Source organism: Diabrotica undecimpunctata, chromosome 9, assembly GCF_040954645.1.
Source record: "Diabrotica undecimpunctata isolate CICGRU chromosome 9, icDiaUnde3, whole genome shotgun sequence".
Taxonomy (NCBI): domain Eukaryota; kingdom Metazoa; phylum Arthropoda; class Insecta; order Coleoptera; family Chrysomelidae; genus Diabrotica; species Diabrotica undecimpunctata.
The window spans coordinates 87621312-87646151 of NC_092811.1; the positions used below are offsets into that span (position 1 = coordinate 87621312).

The 24840-nt window shown below is 32.4% G+C and overlaps 1 protein-coding gene across 2 annotated transcripts in view; it reads left to right on the forward strand.

Moving 5' to 3' along the window:
• The first annotated feature begins 699 nt into the window (after nucleotides 1–699).
• LOC140450234 (uncharacterized) overlaps nucleotides 700–24840 on the forward strand; it is a 584309-nt gene continuing 560168 nt past the window's right edge. Inside the window, exon 1 of one of the 2 annotated variants that reach the window (XM_072543748.1) lies at nucleotides 700–840. The gene's annotated coding sequence lies outside the window, so the exon portion shown is untranslated. The remainder of the gene's footprint in view (nucleotides 841–24840) is intronic. The other variant, XM_072543749.1, reaches the window with a different exon arrangement.

The window sequence follows — 24840 nt, forward strand, 5'->3', positions numbered from 1 at the left end:
GTCTCCTGTTATAATTATCTTCACGTTCTTCTTGGTTAGCTCTATTTTGTGTTGAAGTTGTTGAAATTTTCTTTTTCTACTCTCGAGGAATCGTCTGTTGGTGCATATACTCCGACTATCGCTGTCTCTTTACCGTATATGTCTATATGAATTTTAATTATCCTGTCCTTGATCGACTCCCATGTTCTAACCCCAACTAACAATTTTTTAACACAATTTAATTCACTTAATATTGTTATTCTTTAACTTTTTAAGTATCTGTAATGGAAATATTGATAACTATGTACTATCGTAAACCCACGTAAATTCGAAATAAAAAAAATAAAGACATAAATTTTTAAAAACATTAGTTAGAAGTAAAACATTTTATAGCGTGTTTAATTCACTCCCCTTCAAATATTTACTTACTAAACATAAATCGCATAAAAATTGAATTCGATAACGAAAAGAAACAGCGTGGAAAGAACATAACAAAGAATCGGTTTTATTAGAGCTATAAGAATTCAATTGCTGGCCTGGGACGTATCGGACACCCCAACCGGAACGCCCTTGGTTAAGTTCGTATTGATTGCGGGGTTAGGCGGGAAAATCTCAATATTTTGTTCCGGGAAAGCTCCGGAGGAGGAAAAAGTCCGTTCCTACAACTCCAGCTCTCATCTGTTCTCGGTCTTCTGCCAAGAAAGCATTCCCGGGTTTAAATTTAAAAAAGATAAACAATTAACATATGCATAGTTTAAATATTTAGTGAATTTTTTGTAATAGACTAGAAGTTTGTAGGAACATTTAGTGAATGTTGCCGTTTTTTGTAGTGAAATAGAGTGAATATTTTTAGGAGAATTGGTGGGTAATGGAAATAGTTTGAGTTTTTTATTTTTAGTTAATCTGTTATCAAACAGGTTGAGGGAGTGCCGCTTTCCACAAAGGGCGCTGCCATTTCACATTTGTTGCATTACCGAAATTTGCATATTTTCTGATAAAGTTAATTGATATCACATATATATGTTTATCTAACACTTGATTATAAATTAATTAGTACCGTTTAGTAAATATCAAATGTACATCCCTTGAACACATATATAACAGTTAATTTGACTTAATGAACTTTTTTTAATTACATAAGGAATATTTTAATAAATTTACATCTATTTTTGTCATTTATTGAATATTAATATAAACTGTTTTTTTATATAAAAAACTAAAAGTAAGCTATATCTTATTTTGGACAATACCTTTTAAACCTATTAACTTATCGTTGTTAAATTTTTTTTTATTTCAGCTTCCACCTTTTTCTCTAAATTAATTTTTGCTCGTTAAATTTTGCTCACATAAATTAGTTAATTTTTATTTAAATTAAAGGGCATATTTTTATGTCAAAGAAGTTGGAGGTCATATCGTTTAAATTTCATACTACGCAAGTTAAATCATCGTTGCTGGTTCTGCAAAATGTGGTAAACATTTTGAGACCATAAGTTTAGTCAAATTATACCTAATAGTTTTCGTGAAGTGGTACATGATTTAAAAACTCGTAAGGGGACATAATGAGACTATTATATAACGACAATACATATATTTTCATTGCTCAGTTAGTTTTGCAAGATGATATTTAGCATTTAAAACTGCTATATTCTTATTTTAAAGGGGAACATCTTGTGTTAAAATTCATTTCAACTCTTAAAATTATGCAATTAAAATTAAATAACATGTTAAAAATGGAATGGAAATTTTTTTTTTATATAATTAGAAAAATAATCGGTAAAATTAAATATTGATTTTAACAAAGTTTTCTACCGAGCGCAAAACATTGGTTATTATTTTTGTTTTCCCATATCCTTAAACAAATTCTCTGTGTTACTTGCTGTTTGTAGTTGTTGCAGCATAACTCTGAGTTCTCATAAGTTGTCTGTTATGGGAATGCTATCATCGGCATTTTGGAAATAATTTAATTTATTTCACACCTATTATAAACATAATAACCTAAGTGTTATAAATAGTTTGGACGACAAAAGATCTCGCTGACGAATACTTCTGACAATTTATATCTTCATCATCATTCTGGCTTTATAACCCTGTGTGTTTCATCCCATGTTATCAAGGAACCTTGTTCTGGGTCTTCCTCTTTTTCTCTGACCAATGGGTCTATCAAAAAGCGTTTTTCTACCTGGGTCATTTTATTCCATCCGCATTACATGCTCTATCCACCTCAGACTTCCTATCTTAATATGTTTTACGATATCTGGTTCCTGTTATATTCTATAAAGTATGAAGTTGTATCGTTTTTTCAACACTCCATTGTCATTCACTGCTCCATAGATTCACCTTAGTACTTTTCTTTCGAAACAATATGTTTTCATTATTTCTTGTTAGAGTCCAGGTCTCTGACCCATATGTTAGGACTGGGCGTATTATTGTTTTGTAGTTTTATTTTTGTATTTCTCGATATAATTGTGAATTTAAGGAGATTGACCCCAAAATAGCATCCGTTTGCCGTGCAAATTCTGCGGTTTATTTCTGCGGTAGTATTATTTTCAGCGTTAAGAAGCGCTCCCAGGTATACAAATTCGTTCACTGCTTCAATGATGTCGTTTTCTCTAAGAAGTGGTCGTAGGATTTGTGGTTGAGTGCATATTTTCTTATACTTCGTTTTGTTAATATTATTTTAATATTGATAACAATATTAATATCATCAGCATAGGCAAAGATTTGCACTGAATTATTATATATTAAACCGATGATTGTGATTTGTGTAATACATATTAATTTTTCCAGAGCCAGATTAAACAGTATACAGGAGATAAAAGGTTTAGACAGTTCCCCCTGAATTCGTACTCTACATTTAATTTTTCAACAGTTAGTTTTGTTAAATTCACCAACTGATTGATGAGTATTCCTAGATCTTCCATTGCTTTGAACATTTTCCTTCTATTCACAGAGTCGTAGGCTAGTTTGTAGTGTATGAATATGTGATGATGCCATATTCTAGCCTAAAACTTGTCTTAGGGTTTCAATCTAATGAATTGTCGATTTACCACCTCTGAAACCAGCTTGGTATTTTCCTACTGTCTGTTCTGAATATGGTGCCATACGCTGATATAGTACTGTGAAAAATATTTTATAGTCAGCATTTAGAAGCGTAAGTCCTCTGTGGTTAGAGCATTCAAAGATATCAACATGCAAACATGGAGTGAAATTTAAAATGTAAAATGTAAATAAATGCGCTTGGCATATCAGTGTCCTACCAGCCTGACAAACTGTTAGAACATATATACAATACTGCCAACTAAACATACGTACACAGGTAATTTTTAACGGTTTAAATACGTGGGTCATATTGACCCGAACGTACTATAGGTAACAATTTAGTTTTTATCAAAAAATCAGGAAGTTGATTTTTTATCTCGTATGCAATTGAAAGACCTCATAATAGGTAATAAAGTCACGAAACACCAAAACGTTACGCCGCGTAATAATTTGCAAAATAAGAAATAAATTTTTTTTTTGGGTCAAATAGACCCGAACAGGACAGCAGGGTTAAAAAAATAACTTTCGACGCTATTTTAACTTTTGTACGGAAGTGATACCTCTTTTTTTTTTAAATACTTTTTGGTTTGATATATACGATTTCGTTAAATGTAGTATTTTGTTTTTTAACTGAAGGTGTAATTAAATTTAAAACATATTTAAACTGAATCCTATTCATTGTAAAATATCCATAATATTTTTCATCGTCATCAATTAATTCATTGTATAAAGTCCAGTATTCACCTTCCTTCTTCCTTTATCTTAGCATTGGATGTACTTCAAACCTTCTTTTTACTACAGTTTTTCCTTCTTCATCGTTAAATAGAAGAGCAATAATTGCACGTAATTTTTGTCGAGAAAAGCGAGATCATATCTTCACCGAACCAAACTGAAACGTTCTATGTATGAAAATGTGAACGCGCAGTCCAATTGCTGGACTGAAAACGCTACGTGCCGGAAACTATACGTGCACGATAATATGCCGCGACCTTTATTCTATTTATTTCGAGAAAGAATGAATGTCGTCATGTATAAAATTACAATGGTTTATACTTTCATATAATAGTCTTATAAACCAAAATATTTTTATTAATTTCTCCAAACAAAGTGATAAGATAGTGTAAATCAAAAGTTTAGAAATAACGAATAAATAAATCAAATTCAATTAAATAATAGACAAATAAAATATTGAATACACAAATAAAAAGTTTTAAAGATAATATACGTATCTAAAGATAATAAATGCATCTACACAGATTCTTCCTCCCTTATTTTCCAACAGGAATTTAAAAAAAAATTTGTGTGTTCCTTACAAATCTGGTTTTCACAATTTGGCTTTCAGTAGTTTGTCTCTCAGAGTTTTTTAGTTCTAGTTGGCTGTATACCATGAATCACAAAAAATTTTCATTTATTAGATTAATATTCACTTCTTCTTCAAGTGCCCTGTCCGTTGCGAACGTTGGCTATTAACATGGCAATTCTGATCTTGTTTGCGGCGCTTCTGAATAGTTCGACCGATGTGAGCCCGAACCACTTCCTCAGATTTTGGAGCCACGAGTGCCTTGCCCTCGCTTACTGTCTATTTTTCCCTGGACAATCAATTGCAGTGGACTGTACTTATCGTTTCTCAATATGTGGCCTAGATATTCAAGCTTTCTTTGTTTAATTATATTCACGATTTCTTTCTCCTTTTCAATTCTTTGGATTACCTCTATGTTGGTGACATGTTCGGTCCAGGATATACGAAGAATGCGTCGGTACACCCACATTTCGAATGCTTCTAGTTTTCTCGTGAGCGTCTCCGTCAGCGTCCAGGCCTCTACACCATACAGTAAGATCGGAAAAATGTAGCATTTAACTAGACGTAGTTTTAGGGGAAGAGACAAATCCCTGCTTATGAGGAGCTTTTTCATATTGCTAAATGCTGTTCTAGCTCGTTCTATTCTCGCCTTAATTTCTGTGGCCTGTTCCCATTTTGCATTTACGTTGGTGCCAAGGTACACATAAGATTCTACATGGTCAATTAGTATGTTACTTATCCGTAACTGTCGAGCAGGCTGTTGCTTTCTGCTTATCAGCATCCACTTTGTCTTCTTGAAGTTGAGGCTCAAGCCGTATTCCTCACTAACTAAATAAACTCTTTTCATTACCTGCTGTAATTCGTCTATGGTACTGGCAAGGATCACCGTGTCGTCGGCATATCTTATATTGTTCGTTAACTCGCCGTTTATTTTTATGCCCTCAATTGGATTTTCCATACATTTGTTAAATATTTCTTCGGAATAAATATTGAATAGGAGTGGGGATAATATACACCCCTGACGGACACAAGATTCTACATGGTCAATTAGTATGTTACTTATCCGTAACTGTCGAGCAGGCTGTTGCTTTCTGCTTATCAGCATCCACTTTGTCTTCTTGAAGTTGAGGCTCAAGCCGTATTCCTCACTAACTAAATAAACTCTTTTCATTACCTGCTGTAATTCGTCTATGGTACTGGCAAGGATCACCGTGTCGTCGGCATATCTTATATTGTTCGTTAACTCGCCGTTTATTTTTATGCCCTCAATTGGATTTTCCATACATTTGTTAAATATTTCTTCGGAATAAATATTGAATAGGAGTGGGGATAATATACACCCCTGACGGACACGTCTTTTGATCTGCACACTTTCAGTGAGTTCGTTGCCAATTTTTGCTCTTGCTGTTTGATCCCAGTATAGGTTTGCCACAATTCTAATGTCCTTGTCGTCAATACCTGTCTTTCGCAGAATATCTATCAATTGTTCATGATTGACATTGTCAAATGCTTTTCTAAAATCCACAAAGCACAAATACTCGTCCTTATCAACGTCTCTACACCGCTGTATAAGCACCTGGAGAGCGAAAATTGCTTCTCTAGTTCCAAGTGCTTTCCGAAAGCCAAACTGCGATCTATCAATATTTGACTCACATTAATCATATATTCTTCTATGAATGATCTTAGTGAATGCTTTAGTGACATGATTGATCAAGCTTATAAGCCGATAGTCATCACAGATCTGGGCATTTGGTTTCTTCGGGATTGTAATAAATGTTGACTGCAGCCAGTTCTCCGGGATTTTACCGCTATTATATATGTTGTTAAAAAGTTCAACTAGATTATCAAGGAACTGTTTGTCTGATTTACATAGGATCTTTAATATTTCGCAGCGTACATTGTCCGGACCTGCTGACTTATTGTTTTTTAGTGCTGCAATGGCATCTTCTATCTCCGATTTAAGGATTGAAGGACCTGTTTCTCCTTCTCCATATAGGTGATCGTCAGTTCTGTCAGATGCAAATTATTTTTCTATGTATGATTTCCATGTTTTTAGGATCGTTGATAGCTCCGAGATAAGATTTCCATCGCCATCTTTTATGCTGTTGGGTGACTTATTGAATTTCCTCTTGTTTGTCATTGATTTTATTTTTTTGTACATATTGTAACTGTCGTATTTTCGTTCGTATTGTTCTATTTCCCTGCATTCGTTGGAAAACCATTTTTCTTTGGCTTCTCGAATTTTCGTTCTTTTGATTTTGTGGATATGCTGGTATTTTTCTGCATTTTTATTCTTGAATTTACGTCTTTCATCCATCATATCCATTATCTCATCAGACATCCATTCTTTCTTCTTCCGTCTGTCACGCTTTTATAGAGTCGCGCATGTTGTTTGGATTGCTTCCCTCGATAATATTCACTAGAATCTAGTTTATTTGACATTAAAAAAACATAATATTGCACGAGCAGTGAGGAATACCCTCATATGAAGAGTGCTATCATAGCATACCGACCTGAAATATTTTAAAACGTTGCCATATTCTCTTATGAACGATGCTAAACGCATTCCTTGATTGTCAAGGTTTTTAGATTAGCTATAACAATGTCATTGCTTATAAATAAATATCGAGAGAAATTCGGTCATAGCGAGTGTGAAATGCTCACAAGAAGCTCTCCAAGAAGGAATTTAAACACACATACGTACTCTTTCCTAAACCAAACCCAATAACATACAGGAGAGATCAAAGAACTTCTTTTTTGGATCTACTAAAACTACTAAAAGAACTACTTTTGTACTATTAAATGGAACAATTTTTATTTGAGAGGAACCTCAAGATCACCGTTAGGATAAATCAGCAGGAATCATACATTCTAAATAGAGACTTTGACAGATCCTACATAATATGCAAACATACCTGGGTTAATGAGCATAGAATACAATGGGACGATGAATCAATTTAAATAATATAAACATAAAAAAGTTTAAAAAATAAATGAAAATGAAAATTAGAAATAAAAATATTAGAAAAAATAAAATAAATAAATACTGAAAAAATACAATCAATGGATAATACAGGACAAACAAGAAAAACATAACCACTGGATACGAAACTGGATAAAATTACAAAACTGTAAAGAATTTTTTCTACTCTCTTACTAGTAAATTGAATATTACCTACTATTTGGATGCTATAAGTAAATACATCAAAACCGATACTGACACGTAATGAGTAGCACGTAATAAAAAAAATTACGCTTCAGTTCTATAAAAAAAAGCCTTGTAAGTCAGTTGGTCGAGTTACCATGGAAACGAATTAACAGACGTTATTGTGACAGATTAAAAATTACTAATCTGTCAGTGTAAATATAGTGGTAATTTAAATACAGATAAATAAAATGAGTTCATTGAATAGTGAAGATGAATTTATTAGCACACCACCTAATATTATGCAGTTAGCTGCGAACACTACCGAGAACCTTTTACCAGAAAAATGTAAATTTATTTTCTGAAAACGTACTCTTGGCTTATTTTGGAGAAATCGCTAAGAATTTTAAACCATCCTAATTATGGGCAATATATTCTATGCTAAGAAGTGTTATAACTTTGAAAAATAATGTTAATATTGAAAATTACCCGAAATTGCGAGCTTATCTAGAAAGACAATCAGAAGAGCTCCTGATGTACAGTACTTGTTAATAAAGGTATGTTATTTAAAAGTATAACATAAATGTGCCTACTTATATTACTTTTATTTTAAGGTTGTTGCAATTATTGGAATATGTGAAGCTTGTAGGAAACAAGAGTTAGAAAATCTTAAAATTTGTGACATTGATGATTTAAGTACCATGTTATTGGTTGAAATTCCTGATACGAAAACCAAAATATGTAGATCTTTCGTTATTTCCGGAAATTTCTATAAAATCTGCAAACAATAGATAGAAATTCGACTACAGATTAGCGATCCGCAAATAAATCAATTTTTTCTTAATTATCAAAGAGGTAAATGTACGAAACAGGTGGTAGGATTCAAGAAAATAGGCGGTGTTCCTAAACAAATAGCCGAATATTTAATGTTACTATTTCTGCCACTATTTTCTGCCACTATTTTGGTAGATGCCGGTGGTGATTTAATGGCTCTTAAACGACATTTCGGATGGAAATCTTCAACAACGACCGAAGGATATATCGATGAGTCAATAAATAATAAGACGTCAACAGCCAATAGAATTATAAATTCAATTGAAAGGAATTTACAGACTAATTACTATTTAACTGGGAATAAGCCACAATTAAAGGTTGAAATACGTTTATTGACGTTTCAATTTCCACTTCGGAAATCGTTCTCAAAATACAAACATTTGTATTTTGAGAACGATTTCCGAAGTGGAAATTGAAACGTCAATAAACGTATTTTAACCTTTAATTGTGGCTTATTCCCAGTTAAATAGTAATTAATTTAAAAATGCCACAAGAAAATAGCTTCAGAATTTACAGACCTTTACATACACTGAAAATACCAATGTTCAAAAAAAACACACCGTACAGTTTACGTCATCTCACCATTCACCACGTATTATTAAACAACCGCCAAACTAGGATAAGGGTATAGTTATAAATAATTGCCAAAATTTTACAATTAATTATTATAAATAAATGTTTAATTTAAAATGTTCCCGAATTTTGTTAAATAAATTAAAGTTGCTTGTTATACTTTTTATTTTTATAAATGAAAATAATCGTAGAAAAAGTATAGTACACAACTTGAGTTGTAAGTTTATTACATGCTTGTAAAATTACTGCGCTCGCCGCTACGCAACTCGCGCGCAACATTTTTACTCGCATGTAATAAGCTTCTTACAACTCTCGTTATGTAATATACTATAAAACGTTTTCAAATGTTTTTACCCTTATTTGTTGCTTAGAAAGTTGCAAAATATGTAAGTCAGAAAATTCGTTTTTTTTTTTATAAATGTTTTATCAACTTTTTTAAAAATAAACCTATAAACTTTATATTACGGGGAATGTTGTGTCTTGTAGTGCTTAAAATATAATCAAAGTTTCAAAGCGATCGGTCAAATAGTTTAAAAGTTATTTTATTTGTTTTACCCAAATTAAATTTTTTTGCAATTATATTAGTCAGAGAATATTGAAGTTACAGTAATTCTAAGTATAGTTTATGAAAGAAGAAGGATTATTCTATTAACATTCAAAATTTATGAAGAACAATGATTTTTATTATAGCAAAATGATTTTGCGAAAACATATCGATTTTTTGCTAATAAAGAATTACAATAACTTTTTAAGTATTGCCTATAGGAAAATTAATTTTTCATATTTGGAAAGCCTGCATTTTTCTACAGATTTTCCACAAAAAAAAAGTTGTTCTAGGACCATTTGGGAAGAAGTTAGTCCATTTTTTTTTAATTGACATTAGTTTTGTTTATAACAATTAAGTTTTATATGCCAAATTTAAAAAGATTGACTTTCAACGCAATCGTCTACATAGCTTCAAAATGTTGTCCTAAAAATTGGTCGGCTTTGAAATTCGCCGAAGTGATGGAGGGGGAAAGAGCTGCTAACTGTATCTCTAGGTCTTGTTTATGGATTTCTTCGTTTCTTTATTTTATTTTGTATGTACTATTTGCGTAAATTACAATGATGTATTATTTTAATAATTAAGTTGTTAAAGAAATTATCTAACTGCTTAAACGATTTTTTTACAATACAATAACAATTTTTTACAACAATAAAATTCAATATTGCCTGAAATAAATAATTTGGCAAGTTGTAACAGCTTCAAAATAATTTAGACTCTCTGGTTCAAACGGGTTTCGCGCTTTCAAATTTGACGAATCGAATTTTGGAAATATCCGTTGCGAACTTTTTACATATTGCATCACCCATTGTTTATATACTATTACTTCAAGTAGTCTTTCGCCTGGAGCTAAAATTTCAGGTTGATCTCAGACTGTGTTAAGCGAATATAACATCAAAGGAATTCTTTTTTCTCCATGTCTTGATCAGCTCAATGTTAGTTTTACGATTGTCAATCACTTCCAGTTTCAGTCTTTTCTTCTCAATGGCACGAAAATCTCTATCCACTGAAATCATAGAGTGTCCTGGAATAAGATACTATATTTTACTATTTTTAAAAGTGTTTCTTTTGTATAACTGGTCTAGGTAAGTAAAAAGAATTCGATTTTTGTTTTGGCTAAATGCGCTGTCATAAAATTTTTTAACTTTCTTTGCAGCGTATCTCTGTATTTTTCAATATAATGATTTAAGTAGGTTATAACCTCATTCGGCCTTTTCGGAGCAAAATTTTCCGTGTAAGTATACATTGTTGTTTTATGTGTTTTTATATTGTGAATTCCAAAAACGTACAACCAGAACTGACTAATATAATATTCATCTTGTACGTTAGTTACAGGTAAAGGCAGGTTTCCATTCATATTTAAAACATATAGTCATTTCAGAAGAATCAGCTGATTTTTGATCATCAGTTAGTTGTGTTTTAAATACATCTGCTTTTCTAAGATTAATCTCTTTATCTCTTTTGAGTGTTTTTAAGATTTCCTCATTAGATTCCAGTTCAGCTTGCCTGATACTAACTAGAAATTTTGACCAGGTTTTACATAATATATCCTTTCTTGGATATTAGAAGAAGATTTTAAATCGGCCTATGATAGTGTCCTAAGAAATAAATTGTATGAAGCCATGGATGAATTCCACGTCCCCGATAAACTGATAAGATTGGTTAAGGCTACAATGCGTAAAGTTGTTTGCAAAGTCCAAATACAGGGCGAACAATCACAGGCATTTGAAACGCATGTTAGGCTGCGACAATGAAATGTTAAATTCTTAATCAAATACCTTCGCCAAAATCCCATATGAGACTTTGTTATCAGAATGTGTGTAAAAATTTTCATGTTGTTTAGTGATTGATAGATTAGGGTGAAGGTATTCTCTATTACAGCTATCAGATCTTGTATAGTGTGATTATCGACCTGGTAATTCAGCAATAAATTTTCTGAAGTTTTCAAGAAATTCTGGTGTTGTTCTGTTTGGCCTAGTTGCCTAGTTTGGCCTTTTCTACATAAAGACACTTTTCTATTTTCGGAATTGTTATTAACCTTGTAGGAGAAGACAACGTCTTCCTAATTCATCTTTATTACGTACACGTCATCGGTTTTCCATACCTTTCTTGACACAACCTTGTAAATAATTTTTTTTGCATGGGTAGATAGACTACATTACTTTTCAAAAATATTTGCTTGCTCTAAATCACTTAGCGTAGTTGCACACTTATACCTACAAATGCCATTTTCACGACGTTTATTCTTTACTAAAAAACGATTTTTCGGTTTTAAAGTTCTTTTCCATTTTTCTGGGTTTCTAAGCCGTTTATTTCCTTTTGAAACAGAATACAAATTTTTGGAGTCACCTTCAACAGAACCTGAGTTATAGGCTGCATTTTTTGTTTCTACAACCTTAATGTCTCCTTCATTCTCGCTGATACATGAATCACTAACCATCGTAGGTATACTATTATAATAATTGCCTTCGTGGGGATCATACTCACTTCTCGAGGTTACATCTTCACTATAACTACTTGATTATAAAATAAAAAAACGTAGTTTACTGAACATATAGTATTTTTCATATAAAAATGCGTGCACGTCATTCAAGATTTACGACGTCAAAACCCCACAGCGTTGCCAAAACATCAGAATAGTTAGTAAATGAGGAATTTTTAAAATGTCAACTATTTGTCAAACTATTATATTAACAGTAAATACACTTAGTTTTAAGATTACTGCAACACACTAAAATACATAAGAAAACATTTTAATACAAAATTATATATTCTAAATTTTAAACTTACCACTTTTAGAGCATTAATAATAAAAACGTCCTGCCATTATTTCTTGTTCAAAATAATCTATGATATATGAAAGCTTATTAGCTTTCTACAGACAATTTAGTTGTTTTGGCATAGCACAATCACAATACACAACAATAATTAGTTTTTAAAGCTATTAATCTAAATTTATTATGTATTTATAAATACAATTTATTAATATATAATATATTGTGATCAAATTGTGTAAGAAATCAAAACATAAACAAAATTCTTACTCTAAACAAGCGGCAACACTTTAAACAATTTTACCACACGCTGAACTGTCAAAAAATTTGAAGTATTCCCATATCAGTTGCGTACAATTCTCTAATATATTTAATTAAAATTATTATTTTGTGGAATATTAGACTTAAAGAATTATTTCATAAAATTTATATTAGTAATAATAACAAATATTTTTGCTTATTTAATCAATATAATTCTAAAATTCCCAATAAAATGATTATTACATTTTTATGATTATTATACCATGTTGACGACTATAAAAGATCAAGCAGTTCCGTATGGGTTTCGTATTATTAGCTGTGTTAGGAAAATTTGAACTCTAAGGTTGACGTTCTGGAAATTTTAAATATAAGTGACTTTATATAAATTTTTATATGAAAAATACTATATCTATATATCCTTAATATCATAATTTTTACTAAGCTATGCTTATTGTTTAATATTGTATTTCCCATATATTTAAACTACTTATTTAGTTTTAATATAAGATCATAAATACCAGGGAAAATATTCTTACCAAAATCAGACATTTTTCTCTATGATACTTGGGTACAATTTCAAAAAATTCACACATTAAAATTACACGTGAATCTATTTTCATCAAAAACCTATAGGTTAGAAATCCCCGTGTCAGTAGAAACGAGTTGTCAAGTCCATAGACTTACACACTTTTTGACACTTAGCAACTGCTTATACTGAAATGATCATTGATTAAAATTTAAAGATATGGGATTTTACCCACTAGGACACGTTTTATTAGACATCTGACTTCGCCACGGTATAGTACACATAATTTTATATAAATGTCGGTACTCAATTCTAAAATAAATATGGCCTTGTTGAGAACATTAAACTCTCCATAAATTGACCTTGACTAATTTATGTCATGAACCCAACACGTGTTAAATAAGGCCATGGAATGACATATTGTACAAATGAATTTTTTGTAAGTAACACTTTTTGAGCTATATTTGAAAGTGACATGTTGTCAATGTACCAACAAGAAAATGATCAATGCGTCTGCCGAACCAACTTTGCTTTGTGGCCACTACGTATCCAGATGGGCGCTAAGTAAGCCCCTGTCGCTTTGGCTCTAATAAGAGAAAGAGATACATTATATGTATTTAGCTTGGCGATCACATATCTTCACCAGTGCTGTACAAAAGTTCTATAAATTTTAATATTTGTTATACTAGATACAAGTGTTATATCACCACTCATATTGCATATTATATCTTATGGTAACGCTTCATTTTATTGGACTATCACTCACAATTTTCACAAACTTAGCCGTTATTTCTTCACTATTCAGTGCACACCACAATATCTCTGAACTTGCTTCCTTATCTACAAATTTTATGTTATAAAAATTATAAAAAACTATTATTTTATTTTTAGCATTAAACGATCCTAAGCCAAAATAATGCAAATATTCCGTCACACTATCTAAGCTTTTTGATAAACAACATAACACACAACTTATGCCACAATATTTACTTAAGGTATTACGTCATTGTAGGTACCTCTAGTTGTTAAAAGTTTGCTTTTAATCATACCACAAATAAAACTCAAGTGCTGCATTTACGCAATGGATTGATTGCTAATTATATAAATAAAAGTTATTCATTAACAGGCATGTTATTAAAAATGTTAAATTTTTTCTCTTACGTCTATAATTTAACATATAAATTATTATTAAAACAACTATAGTTTAACGGATTTCTAGATAGATTTCACTATAATATATTTATATCGCACCTCTGTTGTAATACCGCCATACGTAAAAATTAGTAAATTTTACAGGAGAGCAGTTTAAAGTTTTACTGTTCAATAAAACAACTTGTATAGAAACTAAAAAACGTATATTGTTTTATTTTTGTTGATACATTGCATTCTTTATAATCTTATTGTAATTTTAGAAATACAAAACAAGCAGTAACTGATTAAATTATTATAATTTTGAATATTTTAATAATTAAATATGAGATGTGGCAGTCTTGCATCACGGAATGGAGTCAGACGTAACTTAAAACCGACGATTGCTACATACAAAACTGCAATACAGTTTCGTTGTACACCAGAATAGATTGTCAAAAAAAAATTACTAATTTCACAAAAAGTTAAACAATTGTAAACGTAATATTAATTATAAAAGTATGAAAGTATAAAAATTGATTGATAAAAATTAGTATTATAGAATTATTAGAAATAATTAATTATGCCCAATTAATCTATTTTTTATCTACAGTTCAAGCTTTAAGATTTCAGGCTGTAATAAAAAGGATTCACAGAGGGAAACTAAATCTTTTTTTTTCAGCAGAAATTTTTGGTGGAGTAACAAAAGCTTTTCTTGGTACAACATTTGAACCACGTGTAGTACGCCAAATAACTACTGTTTTAAAGGACGTTTCATCATACGTATACTTATATTGAAAACTAGTAGACTGTTCCTTTGTAACACGCAATATTTTTATATCGTTCCATCTAACTTTATTACCACAGACATCGACATTATAATTAGTTCCATATTGTTGGGATAGATCTTTTAAGTCTACAATATCTGCTGTTTCCATCTCCGTAACAGAATATGGTTGCCCAGTTTTTTTTGCCGTTTGAATTACAGTTACCCACTGTGCAGGAATGTATATGGGTCCAGATTTTATGGTTCTTTTCTTTTGTTTTTCTACAACGGAGTGCATGCTGTCTCCTTCATTCTGTCCATATCCTATAGTGAAATATTTGTGGGTAATAGATGGTATATCATACTTTCCTACACAAAATATATACAAAGCTAATATCAGTCTGTTCTTATTCTGACCGATACAGTTATCCGAATAGAACACAACATCTTGACCACGACTGTGTTCTGATAGAAACTTCATCACAGAACTTCCAATTTCGTTAGATCCTCTATGTGCCACTGACTCACTCCAAAAATAGCAATAACCGTTCATCGTTCCTACATTATATATTGTAAAATTATAAGAAGATAATCGACGTTTATAATAAAAAATTGAAATTTCCCCAACAGGAGATGGCAAAACAGCTTGAAGGTCATAACAAGCCATAACGATTTTACCCTGTTTAGCTTCTAAAGCATCTTTTTCCTTTTCTTTTCGAGAATCATTTTTTAATTTTATATGCTGCTCATAATTTTCTTTCAAGTCATCTTTACATTCTGCGTTTTTGTAGACTGTGCAGATCGAGCACTGATCTTTTTTAGCACGAAAAAAACCGATATTAAATTCCGTATTCATCAGTTTCGTTTGAACCTTCGAAGAGAGAAGTCAAACAACAATAACCGGCTTACCGATTTGTTATTAATTAGTGTTCAAGTTTTTGTTTTTTCGTGTTGCTAAATTTATCAAAACAATTTAAATAAGTTAGATTTTAAAAACTTCGCCCCCGCCATGGGGAGCGTAAAAAATAAGACGCCAGATGGTGATAGTGGAGTTACTTGTGAAAGTGATAGTTTTTCCAATATGGAAAGTACTGCTGCCGTCATGGAAACGGGAACAATAGGTGCTAAGGAGGACGAACCAAAACTATTTGACTCGATAAATCCAGATAAGTACTTGTTAAATAATTATTGCGTATATGTTGAAAAAACTAATCAGCAAAGTTTGGGTCGTTTGCATCCTATGTTTGTAGGACATATTTTACACAAAAATCTAAAAGTACAAAACATTCAGGAAATTAAGGGAATAGGTAGAAATCGCGTTAAAGTAATAGTAAATTCAATAGCAGAAGCTAATAAGTTGGTCACAAATAAAAATTTAAAAGAATTAAACTTAAAAGCTTTCATACCTAATCACCTTTTAGAGGTCAAGGGTCTGATCCGAGACGTTGACACAAGTTACGACGTTGATTATTTAAAACAAAACATAAATTCAAACTCAAGGGTTCTAGACATCAGACGAATGCACAGGAAAATTGAAAAAGATGGTAAAGCTGAGTATGTACCTAAGAAGACCATTGTAGTCAGCTTTGAAGGAAACATATTACCCAGCCATATATCCGTTAATTTTGTTTATTTTAATGTGGAAAAATTTATAGGCAGGGTCACACAATGCTATAGATGTTTGAGATTCGGACACATATCAAAACAGTGCAAAAGCAGCCAAGAACATTGTATTTTATGTGGATCTGTCAAAACCGAAGAACATAACTGTTCTGAATTCAATAAATCATGTATACATTGCAAGAGTACACAGCATACATCGATTTCCAAACTATGCCCAATTTACGAGGAACAGAAACGTATTAAAAATTTGATGATAGAACAGAAAGTATCCTTTTTAGAAGCCAAAAAGCTTTTTCAATCTTCATATTCAGAAATAACAACGAACAATCGCTTTTCTGCCTTAACAAACTACGAGGCAGATTTCCCGAAACTACCTCAAAGTTCTGGTAATAAACATGCTTTCCAGCAGCCACAACCTACAAATTCTCAACGTTCGGATAGTAGCAGACCTATGGCACTAACCCATAACAACAAAAAACGTAAAGCCACTACTTCTCCCTCATCCCCAAACTTACAGAACCCTCCCATGTTTAACTTCCGTTTTGGACCATCACATCCTCTTCCCCAGTATCCAAAGCAATCTACCTTTCAACCCACAGAAGGTGATAATAAAGATATTGCTCAGGCAGTGACGGAGTGTGTCATTAATTTTTTAAAAAATATTCACACACTTGAGGATTTAAAATCTGTAGATAATGAGAGCATAAATCAAAAAATATTTTCAGTATTGGAGGGTACTAAAACATTGAAATAGAATTCTTAGCATATATCAAAATCAAAATTATTTATCTAAATTATGTAATTCAAATGGAACTTTTTTCTGGCAGTATTTCTTATTTAAACATTAATCCAAGATCAAAATGCACTATTAAAAAAACAAATATGAATGTTTTCACTTATTTTATTATACAACTTTTTACTTATTCGTTAGAATCAGATGTTGGAGGACATCTTCAGTAAATAAGGTTTTCCAAGGACAAACAACTCTGAGAATTTTACAATGGAACGGAAGGTCCGTTGCATCCAATAAAAATAGTTTAGTTCATTTTTTAACAGCTGAAAACATTGATATAGCGTTGTTAAGTGAAACATGGTTCAAACCAAATCAAAACTATATATTTAAAGGTTATAATATAATCCGCCAGGATAGATACGATGGATATGCCGGTGTAGCAATTTTGATTAAAACTTCTATCTCATTCTGTCAAGTGAATATTACTAAAAATTTCAATGATAAAATTTTAGTTTGTGGCATCTCCGTTAAATTTAACAATTTAGAATTAAGTTTCTTGTCTGTGTATAGGCCTCCTAAAGTCCATACTTCTAAAGATGATTGGAAAAATATCTTCTCTCAAGTTACATCACCTTGTATAATTGGAGGGGATATGAATGCTCATAACTCTTTATGGGGCTCACTGCACAATGATGCTGCAGGTCATCAAATCGTCAGCAGTGTCGAGGACCTAGATCTTATTATTTTGAATAATGGGGAACCCACATATCTTTCCAAATATGGTACTCAGAAATCTATGATTGACATTTCTCTCTGTACAGCTAATCTAGCCAGCAAAGTTTCCTGGTCCGTATCTTCAGATACCTTAGGGTCAAATCATTTTGCTATAACCATGAACCTTTCCACAACTAACACATCACATGAAACAATTTATCCAAAAAGCAAATGGAATATCAATAAAGCCAATTGGTCACTTTATACATCCTTAATAGAAAACATGTTTGTCAACTATAGTATCTCTTTAAACACTTACGAAAATTATAATTTTCTTATTAATTGTATTAATGAATCTGCTTCAAAATCTATCCCTCAATATAAAATTCTTAAACTCAAAAATCGTCCCCCACCACCATGGTGGGACCCTGAATGTGATATTATAATTAATGAAAGAAAAAAGGCTTTAAAAGCTTACAAACTTTCATCGAGTTTTGATAACTACTTAAAATGTCAGGAAGTTACTGCTCGAACAAAAAAGCAGTTGAAGCAAAAAGCTAAATCCAGTTGGATCAAATGGTGCTCCAATTTAAACAAAAATACCTCTGCTAAGCAAATATGGTCACAGGCCAACAAAATGAATCGAAAACCGCAGAATAGTATAAAACCTTTCAGCAATGAAGTTTTAGATGACTTCTTTAATAAAGTTTCTCCTCCCTGGGTTCAATATTTCTCTAACCAATCCGAACAAAGTCACCAATCCAATCACTTTTTGTTGAAACCTTTCACTAAATCTGAATTAGATTTCGCTCTCAAAAATTGCAATAATACCTCCCCAGGGATTGATCAAATCAAATACCCTATGTTAATCAACCTACCAAGAGCCGCTAAAGATCTGCTGTTACAGGTATTTAATGACATCATTCAAAATAACATCGTTATTGATTCATTTAAAAACGCCATTGTGGTTCCTATCCTAAAGTCTGGTAAAGATCCAAATATTGCAAATTCATACAGACCAATATCGTTACTTTCCTGTGTTTTTAAAACTCTAGAGAGACTCATAAAATTTAAACTGGATTGGTGGTTACAAAAAAATAATTTGCTACCAGAAAATCAGTTTCGTTATAAAAGAAGCTTTGGAACACTAGATGCTCTAACAACCATTGTGGTAGATGTACAAAATACCTTAACCAGAAACAACTATTTAACAGGACTATTCTTGGATATTGAGGGAGCATACGAATCAGTTTGCTTGTCAACTTTAAGAAATAAAATGGTTAATTTATTTCATATGCCAATCGCATTCGTGGATACAATAATTGGATTTTACACAAAGAGGATCATCTATGTAAGAGATCATAATAACAAGCTAATTGGACCGCGATATAATTATCAAGGTATACCACAAGGCTCAGTTTTATCTCCAATCTTATTCAACATATACAGCTCTGACATACATAACATCCAAATAAATAACAGTTCATTCAAAATCGTACAGTATGCCGACGATTTCTGCATCTATACAGAAAACAAAAAATATGAAACCTGTATACAAAGCCTTAGCAAAGTATGTGAATCCCTTTTTTCATGGTTCTTAGAGAATGGTCTCAATTTATCTATAGAAAAATCAGTAGTATCTATCTTCACAAGACACAACATTCCTAGAAATGAAAATATCATTCTGAACGATCAATGTTTTAAGCTTCAAAATCATGTCAAATATCTAGGCCTTATTTTGGATAAGAAGTTAACTTGGAGACAACACATAGAGTACATGCTTGATAGATGTAACAAAGGCAGCAATTTCCTCAGAATGACAACTAAAACATGGTGGGGTTGCGATGTAGAAACATCCTTGTTGTTTTATCGCGCATATATACGATCTATTCTAGATTACGGTGCTACTCTTTATGGTTCCGCCTCTAAGAACCTTTTAAGAAAAATCGACACGTTTCAAAATTCTATTATGAGGATATGTTTGGGTGCTATGAGATCAACCCCTATACAACCCTTATATGTTGAAGCCGCTGAGCTACCCCTGGAAAATAGAAGAAATTTTTTAAGTGAAAAAAGCCTTCTTAAAATTCTATTAACTAACTCCCAGTTATTTTCAAGCGTCCGTCAACTTAACGAGTCAGATCTTACAAACAAATATTGGGAGAAAAAACCTTCCCCGCCTTTATGCATGGCATTACAGAATAATCCTATTTTTTTCAAGAAATTGGACACGGTTGACAGAAGCTTAGACTACTATTCTTTATTCCACAGAACTCAGGTTATAATACCCACTTATAGTGAGAACACCATTATGAGTAGCAATCTTCTAATATCTCTATTGCAGGATTATAGGGAAGCCACAGTAATATACACGGACGCATCAAAAACAATAGAAGGGACGGGATGCGCATACTTTTTACCTGCTACAAACGTAGATTTCAAGTATAAACTACCATATGAATTTTCAATCTTTTCAGCGGAATCAATAGCTATACTTGAAGCTCTAAAATATGTTAAAAACACCTGTAATAGACATATCTTAATTCTGTCAGATTGCCTTTCAGTTTTGCAGAGCATAAAAAACATTGAATTACCCTCAACATTTAGCAACCCCTACATATTTGAAATAAAAGACCGATTGTATCATTTATCATCGACTGGAGTCAACATAAAATTTATTTGGGTCAAAGCACATATTGGTCTCAAACACAATGAATATGTAGATCACTTGGCTAAAATGAGTGTAACAACTGGCTCTACGTTGAAATATATGCTTAACACATCAGATGTTACTACGATTTTCAAAAAAAATCAGCAACTTAGATGGAAAGAGCAATGGAAACATTACTGTTCTACAAACTCTAAAAGGTATACCTCTTTACAACCAACTCTACCTCAAACAACCTGGTTTCAGAATTTCAAAGCTCCTCGTAAATATATTACTACTATAAATCGAATACGCTTTGGACATGCATGCTACCCATGCCATTTATTTAAAATTAAAGTCATCGATGATGATAGTTGCAAACATTGCGGCAAGCTAGGTGACCTCGATCACATCTTCTTTGAATGTCCTAAATTTATTCAGCATTCAAACTCCCTGTATACAAAATTAACTAAATGCAATACATACGCTCCATATAATATACAGTCTTTGTTAGCCATAGGTTCTGTAACAATATATAATTTAATTATAGAATTTTTGTCAGACACATGCATAGCTTTATAAATCTGCTACTCGTTCATGAAAATTTTCATGAGCGTGTATAGGATTAGACTTGTACCCTTTGTTTATCCTATATGTAACAATACCTTATCCGTGGTCCAGTATTGTTTGTCTGTTAAAATAAATGTCTTGACGGACCCCTAGACGAGAAGCGAGTGTCCTTGTATTTTCCTTCGACGTGGTCTTCTATTAATTATTCGTCTATTTCGTTTTAGGGATATCGCTGTGCATTTGTCTGAGAGAAATAATCTGTACTTATCTGTCTATACTTTTTTAAGGAATATATTATAACCTTTCGAGACTGGCTGAATGACGAAAGTCAATGCCACAAAAAAAAAAAAAAAAAAAAAAAAAAAATTCCGTATTAAAAATTTTCGTATATAAATGTATATTTGCTACCTCTCTACCCTCCTTTTCACATTTGCTTGATTGTCTGAATCAGTATCTGATAACTCCCTTTCTGATTCTAAAGGTTCCAACGTACAATCAACATGTGGATCATCAATCGCTTGATGATCAGAATCAATATTTGCTAACTTTAGTTCCGGTGATAATATAGGTTTCCATAACATCTCAGCGTATGTCTCAACTACATCGCTATCTGGGATATCTCTGTGGTTCGATGTAAAAATAGGCACCCCAATTCTGTTTCTGTTGTGATTCCTATATCTGAATCCATACAATTATAATCAGAGGAGGGACAATCTTGAATTACATCTAATAATACCTTAGAGCTATTATCAATATTTTCTATTACCACATCCTGCAAACCAGAAATGAATAAGAATTAATAACACAATTCTTAACACAAACGCGTTTCAAATATATACCGGGTTAGCGTAATATAAAAATGTATACTAAAATACCTTACAAACAAGTAATTCACAAATAACGGCAGGTAGTAAAAGATTTTTAAAATTTTTGTTAGGTTAGAAACACTTACATACCTCTACACTATTATTAGGGCTCCTATATTCATCAGTTTCTTGTAAAACAAGATTTAACATTATTCTTCCTCTTGAATATCCACTCATTTTTTTCTAAAATCACTGTACTTTACTAAACAACGGGTTATAAAACACCAAAAAACACTAAAATAAAGTACACGTGCACGCTAACAAAACGGAAATGAGACTGAATACAATCCAAACGACTGATGCAATACCGCCATAAGTAAAATGTTGCGGTATTGTAGTCGACTAGACTGATATCTCCTTGTGCAATACTGCCGCAATTCATAATGTGGTAGTATTGCAGGTTGTGATTTTAATATTTTTAAAATGTCATAAAGACACTTTATTATATACTGTGGACATTTATTGAATTTTGATTTGTGGCAGTTTTGCACCACATAAATTGACGTTTTTACAGATGTTCTAGACCAAAAAACCAAAATTCAATTTTTCGGAGTTGTGGCGGTATTGCAACAGGTGCGATATTTTAATTTTTTTTAATTAAACCAACAGAAGTTGGTGATATCATATTAAAATAGAGGTGTATTGAGAGTGGTCGATAATACCTTTTAAGAGAAATTAGCCTAGAAGGCCGGTCCTGATAGTATATTGGAAAGGTGTATTTATTTTGCCTCTCCAAAATAGTTCAGTTAAGTGAGAACAAGTTTTCAAAATTTGACCACTCTTTGTCAAGTTATTAGTGATCAACTTAACTCCTGTATTACATATTTATCATAATTGAAAATTTTCATATCGATATCTACTTGGCATTAATCAAAAACATAATGTAATCAACATCGACCTGTTCTCCGGTCTTTTTCTGGGTGCGAACAGGTCCGTACTTAGGAATGTTTAAGTATCGACGAAAATGTCGCAAGACGATCAAATAAATTTACCAGGCAGTTCTCAAATAGAGAATTCTACAGCAAGTAGTTACTCTACCGCACTAACTCAACAAAAATTTCCCTCCAAAAGTCAGGCTACTAAATATCGGAAAAGAAATGAAAGGCAGAATTTACAAAACAGTCATTAGACCAATAATGACATAAGCGGCATAAACACGACCAGACACATAAAGGACAAAAAGTATGTTAAAAACAGCAGAGATGAAAACACTTGATAAAGAGATGAAAAATTGATAGTAAAACACTAGGGAATAGAGCTAGAAGTACTACGATAATATGTAGACAATCAGTAGAAAGAACACGTACACGACGGAATAATAACTTACTGGAGGCAGATTGAAAAACAGAGAGTCATGTCAAAATGTGAAAATATAAGATTAACTCCTTTCCTGAGAGAAAACATCCATCCAAAACCATACTATTCGGCTTTAGATTATGAAGAATATGTTTGTATTTCTTCTTCTTCTTCAAGTGCCCTGTCCGTTGCGAACTATCAACATGGCAGTTCAGATCTTGTTTGCGGCGCTTCTGAATAGTTCGACCGATGTGAGCCCGAACCACTTCCGCAGATTTTGGAGCCACGAGTGTATTCTCCTGCCTGGCCCTCGCTTACTGTCTACTTTCCCCTGGACAATCAATTGCAGTAGACGGTACTTATCGTGTCTCAATATGTGGCCTAGATATTCAAGCTTTCTTTGTTTGATTGTGCTTACGATTTATTTCTCCTTTCCGATTCTTTGGAGTACCTCTATGTTGGTAACATGTTCGGTCCAGGATATACGAAGAATGCGTCGGTACATCCACATTTCGAATGCTTCTAGTTTTCTCGTGAGCGTGTCTGTCAGCTTCTAGGTCTCGATACCATATAGTGAAATCGGAAAAAAGTAGCATTTAACTAGACGTAGTTTTGGAGGAAGAGACAAATCTTTGCTTATGAGGAGCTTTTTCATATTGTTAAATGCTGCTCTAGCTCGTTCTATTCTCGGCTTAATTTCTGTGGCCTGTTCCCATTTTGCATTTAGGTTGGTGCCCAGGTACACATAAGATTCTACATGGTCAATTAGTATGTTACTTATTTGTAATTGTCGAGCAGGTTGTTGCTTTTTACTTATCAGCATCCACTTTGTCTTCTTGAAGTTGAGGCTCAGGCCATATTCCTCACTAACTGAATAAACTCTTTCCATTACCTGTTGTAATACGTCTATGGTACTGGCAAGGATCACCGTGTCGTCGGCATTTCTTATATTGTTCGTTAACTCGCCGTTTATTTTTATGCCCTTATTTGCATTTTCCACACATTTGTTAAATATTTTCTCGAAATCAATATTGAATAGGGGTGGGGATAAGATACACCTATGACGGACACCTCTTTTGATCTGCACCCTCCCAGTGCGTTTGTTGGCAATTTTTGTTCTTGTTGTTTGACCCCAGTATAGGTTTGCCACAATTTGAATGTCCTTGTCGTCAATACCTGTCTTTCGCAGAATATCCATCAATTGTTCATTATTGACATTGTCAAATGTTTTTTGAAAATCCACAAAGCACAAATACACGTCCTTATCAACGTCTCTACACCGCTGTGTAAGCACCTGGAGAACGAAAACTGCTTCTCTAGTTCCAAGTGCTTTCCCAAAATCAAACTGCGATCTATCGATATTTGACTCACATTTATCATATATTCTTCAATAAATGATCTTAGTGAACGCTTTAGTGACATGATTGATCAAGCTTATAAGCCGGTAGTCATCACAGATCTGGGCATTTATTTTCTTCGGGATTGTAATAAATGTTGACTGTAGCCAGTTCTCCGGGATTTT